This window comes from Ambystoma mexicanum, chromosome 7q (assembly GCF_040938575.1).
Source record: "Ambystoma mexicanum isolate Mex_15411 chromosome 7q, UKY_AmexF1_1, whole genome shotgun sequence".
Taxonomy (NCBI): Eukaryota; Metazoa; Chordata; class Amphibia; order Caudata; family Ambystomatidae; genus Ambystoma; species Ambystoma mexicanum.
The window spans coordinates 184,493,393-184,507,654 of NC_090941.1; positions in this window are offsets into that span (position 1 = coordinate 184,493,393).

Genomic DNA, 14,262 nt, shown 5'->3' on the forward strand with positions numbered 1-14,262 from the left:
TGCCTGCCATGCGAGCATGGTAGACAGTGTTTACTTACTAGCAAGGAGAAGTGCAAACAACCAGAAGTTGGCAGCTGGGAGCTGCCTACATGTATGCCTACACATAATCGCTTCAAATTACTCATTGGAGCAAAATGAACTCCTGAGAGTAAAAGCAAATGATAAAAGCAGTTTTAACTGTGTTTACTCATTATGTTTGCACCCTTCTTTTGAAAAGGTCGAACATGGCATTCAGGGGTACTCATAGGGCCTCATCAGGACCCAGGCGGTAGCCGTGCCCTTATCAAGGGCACGGCTGCCGGCGGAAAGGAATTTGCCCTTTTTTTGGACCCGGTAAAAATGAATCCCCATTCCCATTTTAGGCCCATAGGGCTCAATAGGAATGGGAAGCATGCTTACAACGGGCCCGTTAATGACGGGCCCGTTGTTAGCATGCTTGTCCCCTTGCGGGTAAACCTCGCGGGTAAAACCAGACATCCAGAGCGGGTCCCGCTAGGGGACCTCTTAATAGAGCGGTACGGATTTAACTGCTCCGGCACCTTTACTGGCACCGTTAACCCCTTACCGCCCTTCTCGTAATGAGGCCCATAGAATGTGCCTGCTAATGTTGAGGGTCCGTGCAGTGAATATTCACTTGTTATAAAATGTCCTGTAGGGATATATTCATGCATGATATATTTGTGCAAATAACAGCACATGTGTACAGATTCCAAGGGAAGCAAAATGGCTGTTCAGTAGCAGTGTTTAAAAGCAGCCATTTGGAAATGGGTGTTAGGGACAGCTTTTCTCAGCAACAAGGTAGTGAAATGGGTGTTGTTTTAAAAGCATTCAAGCCAGCAAAGGGATGATTATTTCAAAAATACCCAGCAGAATGTGCAGTCATTTTAAAATTCAGAAATGTGCATATTTACAAATTGAAAGCTTTTCTATCTATGTGGAACTGCATTGGAAATATATAACCAACTAACCGTACTAATAAAAACCCAGTAACCAATAAACTGTCCCAATTAACTTTATAATGCAGTTTGGTAGGCCCATTTTGAAATTCATTTAATTTTGTGTGTTTCCATGGGATGATGCATGGTAGAAAAAAAGAGAATGGCTGTCTTTGAGCAGGCTGAAAACTTCCATTGTCCTCTCAGGAAATAACTTGTTACATGAATGCTTGTGTAAGGTGATTGGCTAATGTGGTTGGCAGTTCAGGAGGTGTCAGAATCACGTTTGGGGAGGCTGATCTAATTTTGATGGATAGCCAGAGGAAATTTAAGCAGGAAAAAGGGGGGTGTAGTGAGTTGGAGTTTCAGTTCTTATCAGCACACTGTGGGATGGTGTGCTGCTGGAAGAGAGCCTGAAGAGGGGTCAGAGAGAGAGAGAGAGAGTGTCATCCTGGCTTCGGAGTGAATGAAATTCCAAAGGCTGTGTCCATGAACTGTGTGGGATTCGTACAGATAAGGTCTGACAGCACAAAATTCAAACCTCGCATACTCGGTTGAGTTAGGTCTTAAAAAATTAGGATTGTGTGAATGTATGATATGCATCAAATTTTTTGGCAGATGGTGTAGTGAGATTAGGGTTGAAAACAAAAGTCTTACATTTCTCTTTCTGCATTTCTGTGCTGGGTAAACAGAGCTGCACACCATGTTTAAGATATTTTACATGTTGCAATATGTTTGTTCCCTTGTATCTTTTAGAGGCACGAAGCTGTACTCGCTGTTGGTAAGAATATGTAACTGTGATATCATGTAATGTATTGTTTTCATTTTTCTGTTAGTGCAACATAATAGTGGTAATCAAACAGTAACAGCATTAAAAAAAAGAAAACAGAACAAGGCTATTGCTTGTTTTTTGTGTTTTATTTTCTGCCTCTGATGATCACTGTGTCAGTGGGAAAGTCAGGGCGTGATCCTAGTGTTATACCACTGTGGTAACATTTGTTACCTCATTTACCACCTGGGAGAATGGTAGGAAAAATAATAAATACATGTAGATGAGCCAGGTAGATTGTATGTGTGTGGATGGGCTTCACTCTGCATGCTGGAGAGGAAGCAGTGTCTTCTGAGGCACGTAGGTTACTGAATGTTAATAAGTCAGTAACATGAGCTATATGCAATTAATGACATTTATGTAATTTTACTGGGTTCCCTAAAAGTGTGCTAAGTTCAGGGTTTGTTTATCGTCAGCCCAAGGTCTATCATAATTATAAAGAGGGAAAGTGTGTAGTACTATGGAGTGCTATTAGAAAAGACATGCTCACCACTATACCACAAAAATAAGATACCTCTAAAATACTGCCAAGATAAGTTGACACTTAGGCGGTCATTACGAGGTAGGAGGTAGCCATGCCGCTTTTAGCCAATTCATACCAATTCATGAGTTCATGGTAGCTATGGATACACTACACCTTCTGTAATGGCATGGGGGGCTGAAAAAGTATCATCCTGAGTGTTGACCAGAGCAATTCCATTGATTTTTAAATCATCCCAAAATCTCCTGCCATAATACTTCAGTCTTGTGAAAGACACCCACCAATGTTATTACAAGACGTGAGTCCTCAGTCTGATGTACCTAAACACCCAGTCTACCCCTCACTGATGTCGTCCAGTGGGGCAGAAACATGTGTGGGTTGCTGGTGGTCTCATGCAGAAGGGACTTGACCAAACAGGTTTCGCTGGACGCCCCATTTTGGGTGGGAACAAGCCTGATTGCCATATGGGTTTTCCACTTCTAGAATGATATTGTGGCTGAAACATGTTTGGGGTTGCTTGTGGACCTGTGCAGAAGGGGTACGACATAGCAGTTCAGATTGGACTGTCTCTTTTGGGGTGGGACCAAGCCTAATTACACATGGTCTTTCCCTTCTGCAATGGTGTGGGAGGCTAAAAACAATGGGCTGGAGGGTTGCCCACAGCAGCTACCAGTGGTTAACATTAATTCATAACTTTCCAGCCATCAAACTTTCCTTTTGGATACACATTTTAAATCATAAGCTGTACAAACCTGCACTTGCAAATACATACCAAATATCCATATTGAGGAGAGTCTGTAGAAAACTCATGGGGCCCCATTATGACCCTGGCGGTAGCCGTGCCGGTAAAAACGGCACGACTGCAGCCGGAGTCGGTTTTTTTCCAGCGCCTGGCAATGGGGAATTACCGGCGCATTACAGCCCTGGTGGTACCGGTAATTCCCCATAGCCAGGCTCCGAAAAAAATGACTCCCCATTCCCATTCGAGTCCCGTAGGGATGGGGAGGATGGAAGCACTGGCTTACATCAAAGTCTGCGAGTGGGTGCCGCTCCGCCTTCCAGGTCAGACCTGACGAGAGGGACGGCACCCGCCTGCAGAACTCGGAGTGTGCCAGTCCGGTAACATACTTATAATGAGGAACATGGAGTGTATATATACAATTTTGATACAAGCTCTTTAAACGATACAATTTTGGAAATAAACATCTTGTGGACAACAAATGTTGGGCACTTGAACAAATTGAAAACAATCATGTTACTCCAATAACAAGTGATTTCTCACATAGGAATTTGTATAAAAAGAGGTTTGAAACAATGTCTCTTGCAGAAGTAATTGAAAAAATGACCTAACAGAAGAAGAGAAATGCAATAAAACGATCAGAACTCCAATATGAAACACACAGTTTGATCCCCATTTGAGTAATAATTCAAACTTAGAATTAAGAAACTACCACGTTTGTAGCAAGTTGTCTGAATTATTGAGATCTTACATTCTTGACCACAATCACACACTTACATGACCATGTGTTACTATTTCCCTCCTTCGTTTTCAACAAATGTATTTTTCTTTTAGTCCACAAACTCTTGTTTTTTCTCTCAATGTTTTTGAGTTGTGCTTGACGATGGAGTTAGAGAGAAGGTGAAGGTAATTGATCATGTAGATGGTAATTGATCATGTAGATGGTGCAGAAGTGTGTCTGCACTGTAGAGAAGGAGGAGATGGGGTGCCAAGTGGTGGTGTTGCTAGAGATGGAAGAGCATCAGTGGAGGACAGAGAAGTGGTACCCAGAATAGGGCATGGGAGAGGGGAGAGACTGAAGCCTCTGAATCTGTCTCTGCACTTGCAGAGATGGAAGGCATGCCCAGGTATCACTTGCATAGTGTCACGTGGGACAGGGGCTATCCTCACCCCTGACAGTACCCCACTCATTATGGGTCATGCAGTGCTTCAGCGGTCCAATAGAGAACACTGCTGAGTCAGGGAAATGCACTCTGAAATGCAATCTATGCAAGGGGCTAAGAAAGCGGTTTATGCCAAGGAATGGTTGAGCAATGGAAATCACAGCAATTCACAAAGCACCTGCAATCATGGCCTGACTCACAGTAGAGCAAACACGTGCATTCACACAGTCACCTCTTCCAAAATCATCCCCCAGATGTGGGCTCAGCAATGACATTATGTTTTCCAGTTCATCTTACAAGGACACAGCTCATTGTTAAACACACTATCCCAGACAGCCCTTAGTCCACCTTTGAGCTCGTCCAAACATCCCACGTCTCCATTGAGGGATGAAAATACATGTTTCTGTTGCGGAAGGTTGTCACTGACAATTAGGATAGCATGCATGTTGCTAGGCAGTGATGATAAAGAGAGACATGTAGAGATTGGCAGAATTCCTCAAAGCTTTGGAGGCAGTGAGGAGAGATGGTAGATGGGCAAGTGTGGTCTACTTCCTTCAGGCACATGTGCCAAGATATGCTGTATGTGAGAGAATGTGTTCAAAAGCACCTGCAGCATATGCGGTCATAAACGGCCTCTAGATTCCGAATAACGCTGATGATTAGAAGCTGAATGTGTTTTGTAGGATGAATTGTAGGCAATCTATCAAGAAACTGTAAAGCCATTTCTTGTTTATAGGCTTGTCGTCTGATACATGACCTAGGCTTCATACCATGTTTATCTGTTTTTCCGCTGGGTACTGAATAAGACTCGTGGGTATTTATATGAAGAGTGATTATTTGGATTTGGGCCATTGGTCTATCGAATGTTTGATGAATCTCGGCGCAAATGGAAAGTGCTGCAATGTAACTCACATGCCACTCTTAACAATGCAGATCTAGGCAGAAGAGGTGGTGTTGTTAAGCGCTTTATATGCACAAATAGATAGATAGTGCCCTTCAGAACTTATAAAATGGTCCTGAGCAATAGTGCTTAGATGCCAGTTGGCCAGAAGCACTTTATAAGCACGAATAGATAGATTGATTGATTCAAGTGTACTTATATGCCACCAAGGGATTATTTACACCAGTCATATGTGGATTGCTGTATGGAATGGCAATGAGCCTTGAAAGCTGCATTACTGGCACCATTTGAGCTGTATGTGGAATAACACTGCATATCTCTTGCTGTTAGTTTGGGTAATTTACTGCCAGGGCCTTTGGTCTCCAGTTCAGTTTGATAGAATTATTGTCATCCCTCTTTCTCTCCATGTTTGTGCAGTGGGCCATATAGATGTGAAGTTATTTCATGGATGAGGAAAAAGACTATGGATGTTCTATGTACACCTTTCCAAGCAATGTGATGCTGGGTAAGGTTCAGACGTTTTGTACAGGTCAAGTTAGTATCACAGATGGCACACGAATCACTCCAAATCTCAGAGGTGATGCAAGGGTTTTTATTGAAATATCAGTGGGTCCTATGGGAGTCCCGCTCTTTAGTGTCTTAATGCATGTCCTACCTTATCCAGAGGTTCTTAGCTCCAGGTTGGTAAATAGTGACTTTTTTACCATCAGTATGCTAAAACACTAGTTGAACTGTGATGTTAACTCAAAGACCCTTGGCCATATCTCAATAAGCTTCTTCACAGCCTACATAACCATCCCTATTCTAGGCAGTTGTTAGTAGTCTATTGTGTATGGTATATGTGCTTTGCAGATACCCTGCTTTAGTCTGACTTTTTCATCTTACATTCAAGCTCCTTTCCCTCTTTCTTCACTGCTATCCTTCACTTTCTCCCAGTCCACCCTCCTCTATTCTATCCCCTCTCTGTGCCTGTAATCTCTTTCATACCTGCTAGGTCTCACTTCCACCCTTTGTTGTTACTCCTTTTATCTTTACTACTGCTTTCTCCTATACCACCCTTCACTCAAAACTACCACTCCTCTCTCCAAACTACTACTCCCACTCACACATTACAACTCCCTCCACCACACTACAGTTACCAACCCATTCACCTCTAACTCAGACAACTTCTTTCACTCACACACTCACATCACATTTGACCCCTTCTCTCCCTCTCCTAACCCCACTTTTGTTTACACTCACACCTCTATGCCTGGCCCACCATTAACACATGGCATCTGCTTTTTTTTTTTTTTTTAAACTGTGTTACTGTCTGTCCTTGAAGGTTTTGCACTCAGAGGCCATTTGTTTGCCTTTTGCTGAATTGCATTCTAGTATTTGTAGTCTCCCAGTCAAGATGGGGGAATAATCCCATAATTGTACACATGTTGCCTAACATTGTTCTATAAGGATTTATATATTTGAGTGGCACTATGGTATGTTTAATTTTCAAGTTACCTTTATAAATCAGAGTATTGTTGAAAGCCACACTTGGAGGTAGGGAGGGGAAATGATGAGAGGGCAAGTAAGTCATGCGTATTTGCCTATAATGTGGCAAGAGAGTTTGCAATCCTGGACACTGGGCCAGTTATGTTCCCCTAAATGTGGCTGCTTTTCAATGCACAACTAAAGGACACATTTGGGTGGAGAGCGAAGCTTTTCTTCAGAGGGCAGACGCAACCCCTTGTTTTTGTTTAGGTTGGCAAGCTTGCTCAAGTATTTGGCTACCAGTATTTTACTCAGATTGTCATGTTCCCAGTGTAGATGCTTATTGGGATTTCATTTTCCTGGGAATATTTCTCGACAGATTGCTGCGTTTAAAAGGTGAGCACCTTTTATACTTTGGCAGCATATTTATTGTAACATTTCCTCTCTCAGGTAATTTTTTTTTTGGTGTTCATTACTTTTTAAAAAGTCCAATGCTATTTTGTCTCACACACTTTCTTTTAAGTGGAAGGTCAAATTAACATTTGTATATTTCACTTTAAGATACATGTTTACTTACTGTGCGTATTTTGATGGCTGCCAGCTTTTGATTTTCACTATGGTGCAGAAAGTACCTGGGCATATGTTATTCTTGCAGCCGGTCATTTATTTCCCATTTCCATGCTACTTAAATGTGGTTATTTGGGGTTGCGCAATGTATCACAACAGTCACCAAGAGACCTGACGTATCTCACTGCGTATTGCCTAAAAACATTGTGAGTTCTCAAAGCCTGCAATCTTTTGTACATAACAATACCAATGTCAAAATAGGACATAATCAATTTATGATTGATGAACGTCTTTGAGCAATGGGTTGCAAGTGTTTTAAAATTTGGAGTGGCTGTGCCCACCAGCCATGGCCGAAGACCATATTAGTGGATTGAAGCGTTCTAAAAATCTATGGAATAACAAAACCCTTGAAATTTAAGGAAACATCTTGAGTTGCAGTGATGTTAAGGTGAGCAATACATTGTAACAAAACCTTTGAAGACACTTTAGTTGCAAGGATTTTAAGGTGAGAACTTAATGCAACAAAACCCCTGAAATTCAGCTACAGCCACCTTAACTTCTTGCCCCCTGTTGGGAAGCTTATGACCACAGTGATGACATCACAGATCACATCACTGATTACATCACTAATTACATTTTGTATGAGAACACTGATGACATTACAAATCACATCACTGATGCCATCACTGGTGACAACACTAATTACATTGTATATAAATGATTACATCAATAATGGAATTAGACATAACATCATTTATAAGTTAGCTCATGAAAACTTTAATTACCTTAATAACGATTTAGGCTGTGGACATGGCCATGATAAAGGCCAGGGTCACTGGCCAGCACCAAAGGCCATAGCTAATGGTCGGTTAGTGTTCAAAAATACCAATGTGCCTGGTCAAAAACCATGCCTAGTAGCCCATCACTGTTTCAAAATATACAGTGGGCACGTTGAAAGCTGTAGTCAGTGGCCATGGCTAAAGGCCGTAGCTAGTGCCCATTAATATGTTAGAATATAGAGTCAGCACAGCCAAAGTTGGCCATTGGCTAATATTGTGTTGAAGGCAATGGCTAGTGGCTCGTTTGTGCATATAATATACAGTGGGCAATGGCCAAAGGTATAGCTAGTGGCTGCTTACTGTTGTAGAAGGTATTACCTAAATTGCTCGAACAAAATGTGAATGAATTGTATATTTGATCAAATTCGGTCACTGCTATTAGTTCTAATTTTATTGAACAATTTGGTTTGGAAAATGCAGAACTTGAGGAGCAGGGGTTGAGGGCAAGTCCCCCGCTCCCCATGTTTGATATCTGCGGCCTCAGGGGTTTGTGGGGGTGTCCCCTGCATCCTTAACAATGGAGGCAAGGGACAGAATTTGCTTGTGCCCCCGATTTCAATCAATAGTCAAAACTGGGGCCCAAGCAGTTTTACTGTGGGTAGTCCGCCTGTGAACAAATCCTTTGCGGGCAGGTCACACAGATCCCTGTACAATACATAGTGGGCACGGCCAAAGGCCATCGCCTATTGCATTTTGCTCCGTTAGACTATACAGTGGACATGGCCAAAAGATTTGCAAACTGCTCAAGGTCAAAGGCTTTGGCTAGCGGGCCATTTATATGTTGGAATACATAGTGGGCACAGCCATAGATTGTGGCCATTGGCCAGAATTGCGCTAAGGTACATGGCTAGTGCCTGATCAGTGAATAATATATACAGTGGACATGGTTGAAAGTTGTATCCACTGGTAAAGACCACAAAATATGGTTGGTAGCCTGTTAGTGTTTTAAAATATTCAATGCACATGGGTGAAGGTTGTGCCCACTGTCCATAACTGAAGGCCATGACTAGCACCCATTCTTGTGTTAAAATATATTTGGCCATGCACACTGACCATGGCTAAAGGCCATGCTTAATGCCAGTTACTGTTGTATTGTAATTAGTGATGTCATTAATGTGATCTGTGTTGTCATCATTGTGGCCACAGGCTACACAACAGGTGGTGTGAAGTTAAGGTGACTTTAGCTGAATTTCAGGGGTTTTGTTGCATTAAGCTCTCACCTCAACGTCTCTGCAACTAAACTGTTTTCCTTGAACATATATATCTATATGAAAAAACATTAACTGGACATTATGGTTAATTTGCACTAATAAAAACCTATTCAATGAAAAGACTTTTGCTAAAGGGACGTTGTGGTTACAAGTAAACCCAATAAACCTCAGACATTCACCAGTTATGGTAAGCTAAGCAACCATAACTCATGCCATCATCGTGCACTGCTAAGAGTAACACCCAGGACATGAAAGATGACATCACAAATGTCATTAATGTCGTCCCAAACCCCAATGGGTCAAAGAGCATCAAAATGATACTGTATGGAAAGAATTCATTGTAAGATCACCCTGCAAGGTCTGCACCATACATAGTTTAACACTTTCCATGATCACTTTCAATAAAAGAGTGCTGAGGTCTGTGGCAAACAGTGTGTGGGCTTCAGCAATGATAAAGCTTTTAAAGCGTAGATATAGAACTCTGTCTAATGTGTATTTGTTGATTTGCCACTTTACTTTACATATGTTGCGGTACCAAACATCAGAGGGAATGTGAAAGTCTGGGAGCTGATATTCCCATGTTGTGAAAAGGTCTCAGCTCCATATGTCTTTACATGAAATCTGGGAGTTTTGGAATAAGTGGTGAAGACTGATTACCGCCTAGCCCCTCTGTCTGCTAGTGTTTGAAATAAACAATAATGCCCCGCTTGTTCATGGTGTCTTATGGGGAGTGGCCTCTCATTCGCCAAGCACAACCATACTTGTGTTCCAATACTGTACGGGGAATCTAGTACAAGCGTTCCTTACCTTAAACATTTGCACCCTTAGCTCCCCTGAAGTGTGTGTTTTGCGCAAAACTGTTTATTAAACTCAGATCACCTATAGATCCCTTATGTTACTTTTTTCCAGATTTTCTCTGCAGGTTTCTGTCAGCTGACCCAAGACAGATTGTCACCAACATTCAACAACAGAGATTGCAAAAATTGTGTGTTTTATTTGGTATTTCTACTGAATATACACCTCTGCAACTCTTTCTTAAGCCTCTTGTAATTCCTGATAATGATGAGAATGAAAAGGTCTGTTACTGCCACAGTTTAGTGCTTCCAACTGGACAAAATGGATTCATTGTGCATCAATCACGATCATTCACAAAATCCGTAATGCTAAAAGAACAGGCTGAACATATATTGTATTGTCTAAGCTCCATACGGTCTATGAAAATAGGTGGGGGCAGAAACAGTCTTATTTAAAAGGTTGCTAATGTTATTTGACAATTGGCTGCAGAAATGAAGTTGGCCTAGGTAGCTTTATGCGCTTGACACCATTTGAAGTGAGTGATTTTCATTAAGTCCTCCACAGGTTCATAGCTTTTCAGATTCTAGCCTTGGCTCTCCTGAAATAAACCAGATCTGGGAGGGTATATACAATTGTTCATGTATATTCAAACTATTTAAATAGCAGTATATTAAAACATTGCTTTCAGGAACTATAAGTTGTGAAAGGGGGCAATCTTATCAGTTGCTGGCTGTCGCTCATTTCTGGTTGGTCAATAATGGTCCAAACCGTTTTTTTGTTTTGTGCGAGTATGTTGGCAATAGAAGAAATGAGCACTCATTTGATACAAAATAAGACTTCTTCTAGCATTTTATGGAGGGCACAGCTGCCTACTGTTGGGGTCAACAACTCGCCAGGGCCTACAAAAACGGGGTGTATGTTTTTAATCGCAATATGTAAGGTAAGACACTGAGTAGAACTGTTGCTCTGGCATTGTTTCAAATGTTGGCTTTTTATTTTGGAGTTTATGCTGAAAGCTCTTAACACCCCTCTGAAACTACTAACAACCGCCTTCATCATAATATATTTTGGACAGGTTCATGCCTAGACATCAAGAGTGGACTGGGAACCAAAAGAGGCTCTGGAAATAATTTTCAAAGTGGCCCCACATTAAATAGTTTTTTTAGAAATACCACTAAAAAGAGCCCCAGGGTGCAGAGGGATACTGGGAAATCTCCAGAGTTCACTATAAGCCTGTCCATCCCTGCTTGATATGTTCACCCATTACCGCTGAACATAAAGACACAACCAGGTTTTAGAAACAACAGATTTTCATTAACATTTAAAACATGTATTTGTATTCAAAATGTACCCACATTAAATAGTTTGGGTTTGTCAGTTGCTGCACGAAGGTCAGTCATGGTACAGATTCTATAGTACACACAATTACTGCACAGACACACTGCATGCCACCGCGTCAATAAGCAAACATGATGAAACTCCATTAGATGGTCAATTAGATATACTTTATCCCATCGCACTTGTGCACGGTTTTCTCAATGATGTTTCTGACACCCATCTGACACAGGCATATAAACTGCTTCATTTTGAAAAGGGGGTTATCTGTTGATTCTATAGCTCATAATGGTCTAGACACGCAATGTTCAGTCCCTTTCCCAATCCTTATGTGTTTTAGTGGTTGCTTTAACCGCAGCAAATCTACAAGATGTTTCAGGCTCAACACATAACATATTCTATGTAGTGAATTATCAGCATATTTCCAAACATTGCTAACCATCCTGTTGGGGGCCAGCAGTTTTATGTCCTTAGCACATCTGTAAAAGTGTTGTTTTAAACATGCCCCCACCACTATGTCCATAAACACCTGGCTAGCCCGGGTATCAACAAAGAGGAGAGCCGTCGTGACCGTATCGATCTCCCTTGGCCCTGCGCCCTCACCTGCTAGTGAGGCAAAAAATCTGGGGATCATCTTCGATTCCACTCTCTCCTTCTCTTCTCACATCTCGAACGTCTCTAAAAAGTCCCACTACCAGCTGCACCGCCTCAGAGGTATTCTGCCTTTCCTCACCTTCCCCCAATGGCTCACCACCTCTTTCTCAATCTTCCTACTTCTATTCTCGGTCCGCTAGAACTCATCCAGAACAGAACCACAAGACTTATCCTTTGCCTCAAGCCCAGGGACTCCATCTCTCTGGTGCTGAAATCCCTTCACTGGCTCCCCGTGGCTGCTAGGATGAAGCTCAAGATCATCTGCATAGTCCATAAGGCTTTATGGGGCCAGGGCCTGCACTATCTACAACACTCTCTTCCTAAATATTCTCCTTCTAGACCCCTCCACTCATCCTCCTCCAACTCTTTGCGTGTGAGAAATGTTTACAAGCAGAGATTTGGGGGTAGATCTCTAACCTCTGCAGTTGCCTCCCCCTGGAACAGCCTCCCTGCCTTGAGCCGGAGCTCCTTAGGTTTCGGAAACTCCTCAAGACCTTCCTCTTCTCTTCCTCTTTCTCTCTCCCTCTCCCTTGCTAACCTCCTCTCTCTTTCTCTCCAGCTTCACTCCTCCATCTTTCCCATAACTCTTTTCAGCTTTACTGACTGGACGCCTTTCTCACCTCCACAGCCTCACATGTCCCAGGCTCCCCCGCCAGTCTTTGCACTTGCCTCCGGTCCACTGTTCTATGCTCAGCACTACTGCACTTTCAGCATTCTTTGCATGAGAGGGGTAAACCCTACTGCACTTTCAGCATACGTTCCATGTGAGAGAGAACCGCTCTGCACCTAACCGAGGGCCCTGTTGGACTGGGCGCCCTTGTTCCCCCTCCCCCTTCCCTTGCACTTCTGTCTATACACTTGCATGACCTGAATTCACTAGGCCTAGTAAGTCTGTCTTGTGCCCTCTTTGTCTTCCCTCCCTAATCTAGTTACGCCTGTTACACTTCTTGCACTTGCACCAGGAGAAATGCTGTCAGCCCTTGTACGCTAGTTACTTTTTTTGTTAGATCATTCGGAAACTTCAAGACCTAAGAATGACTAATGTATTCCCTTGCTCCATTCCCACCGGGAAGCACTTTGAAGCACTTCACTTGTGTATACGTGGTGTTCAAATAAACAATTACAATTAGCGATATACTTTCCTTACACAGACTGTTATCATGATTCCACAGATTTTCAATTTGTTTTGAACAGCACACACAATGACTAATAACATTCTCTTTAATGCTAAATGTCTCCATTAGCCAAATACAGTCCTTACATTTACTATTTGCACAATCGCCTGGGTTTTCAAGTTGATTTGAAGAGTAAACACAGTAAATATTGACAGTCTCTGCTGCAGCGTGGCACTCCTCACTCCTGCGCACAGGGCCCTGTTTTTCATCAAGTCTCAGGGGGGCGAGTCACTCTGGCATCACAGCCGTATCCTCCTGCAAAACCATAGATTCATAGTCATTGCATTCAGAGTTCACTTCACCCTTGGTTGGTCGCCCAGACACCAAGACCAGCTGCATCTCCAGAAGCACATTGTTGTCATCCCTAAACGCTTGGTGTTCATAGTCGGCCATCAAGTCCTGCGCATTTTCCATCGTCAATGTAAGACAATCAGGAGTATAACTATTGTCGGAACTCCAGGGACTTCCAGGGGTGGGGTGTTTTCCCCTTGTCATAACTGTAGTGGTTTTTAATTGCTGTTTCCTGGATACCAAAACTCCCTATGGAAAGCTGGAAGAGCGCATGTGTTTCTCAGACCTAGCACAAAAGCTATATAGCAGCATTATAAGCACCTCCCCCAGAGCCATCATAGCATTAGAACCACCGCAGACCTATTTATAGTAGGGTCATTTTATAACAGACATTCTTGGGATTCTTAAACTATATAAAATCTATATACAAATATTGGGGTTCTCATCAAATGTATACCAACTTTAAGTCAGAAGAATATAAAATGTATATAAAGTGTATATAAAATGTATTGGGGGTTCAATAAAAGTGATATAAAAATGTGGGGGTTATCATTTTGATATAAAATGTATTTAACTTTACATCAAATTGATATCAAAGGGGCGTGGCATAGGAAAGAGGTGGTGCTTGGACTGGAAATTGTGGCCGGGTCCACCTGTCAACATTTTTTAATGGAAAAGAAGGGTACCCCCTTGTACTTTTGAGTCAGATGTTCATCAACACTTTAATTGAACTGTGCATATTTCTAGGATTTACAATATTTGTTTTCATGCATTGCTCTCTTGTCCTTCCTGTTCTGTTTTTGGATTGCATTGGACTATGTAGATTTCCCAGATGCACTCATTAAACAGAAGGAAATGGTACATATTCCCTGCTTGCCAA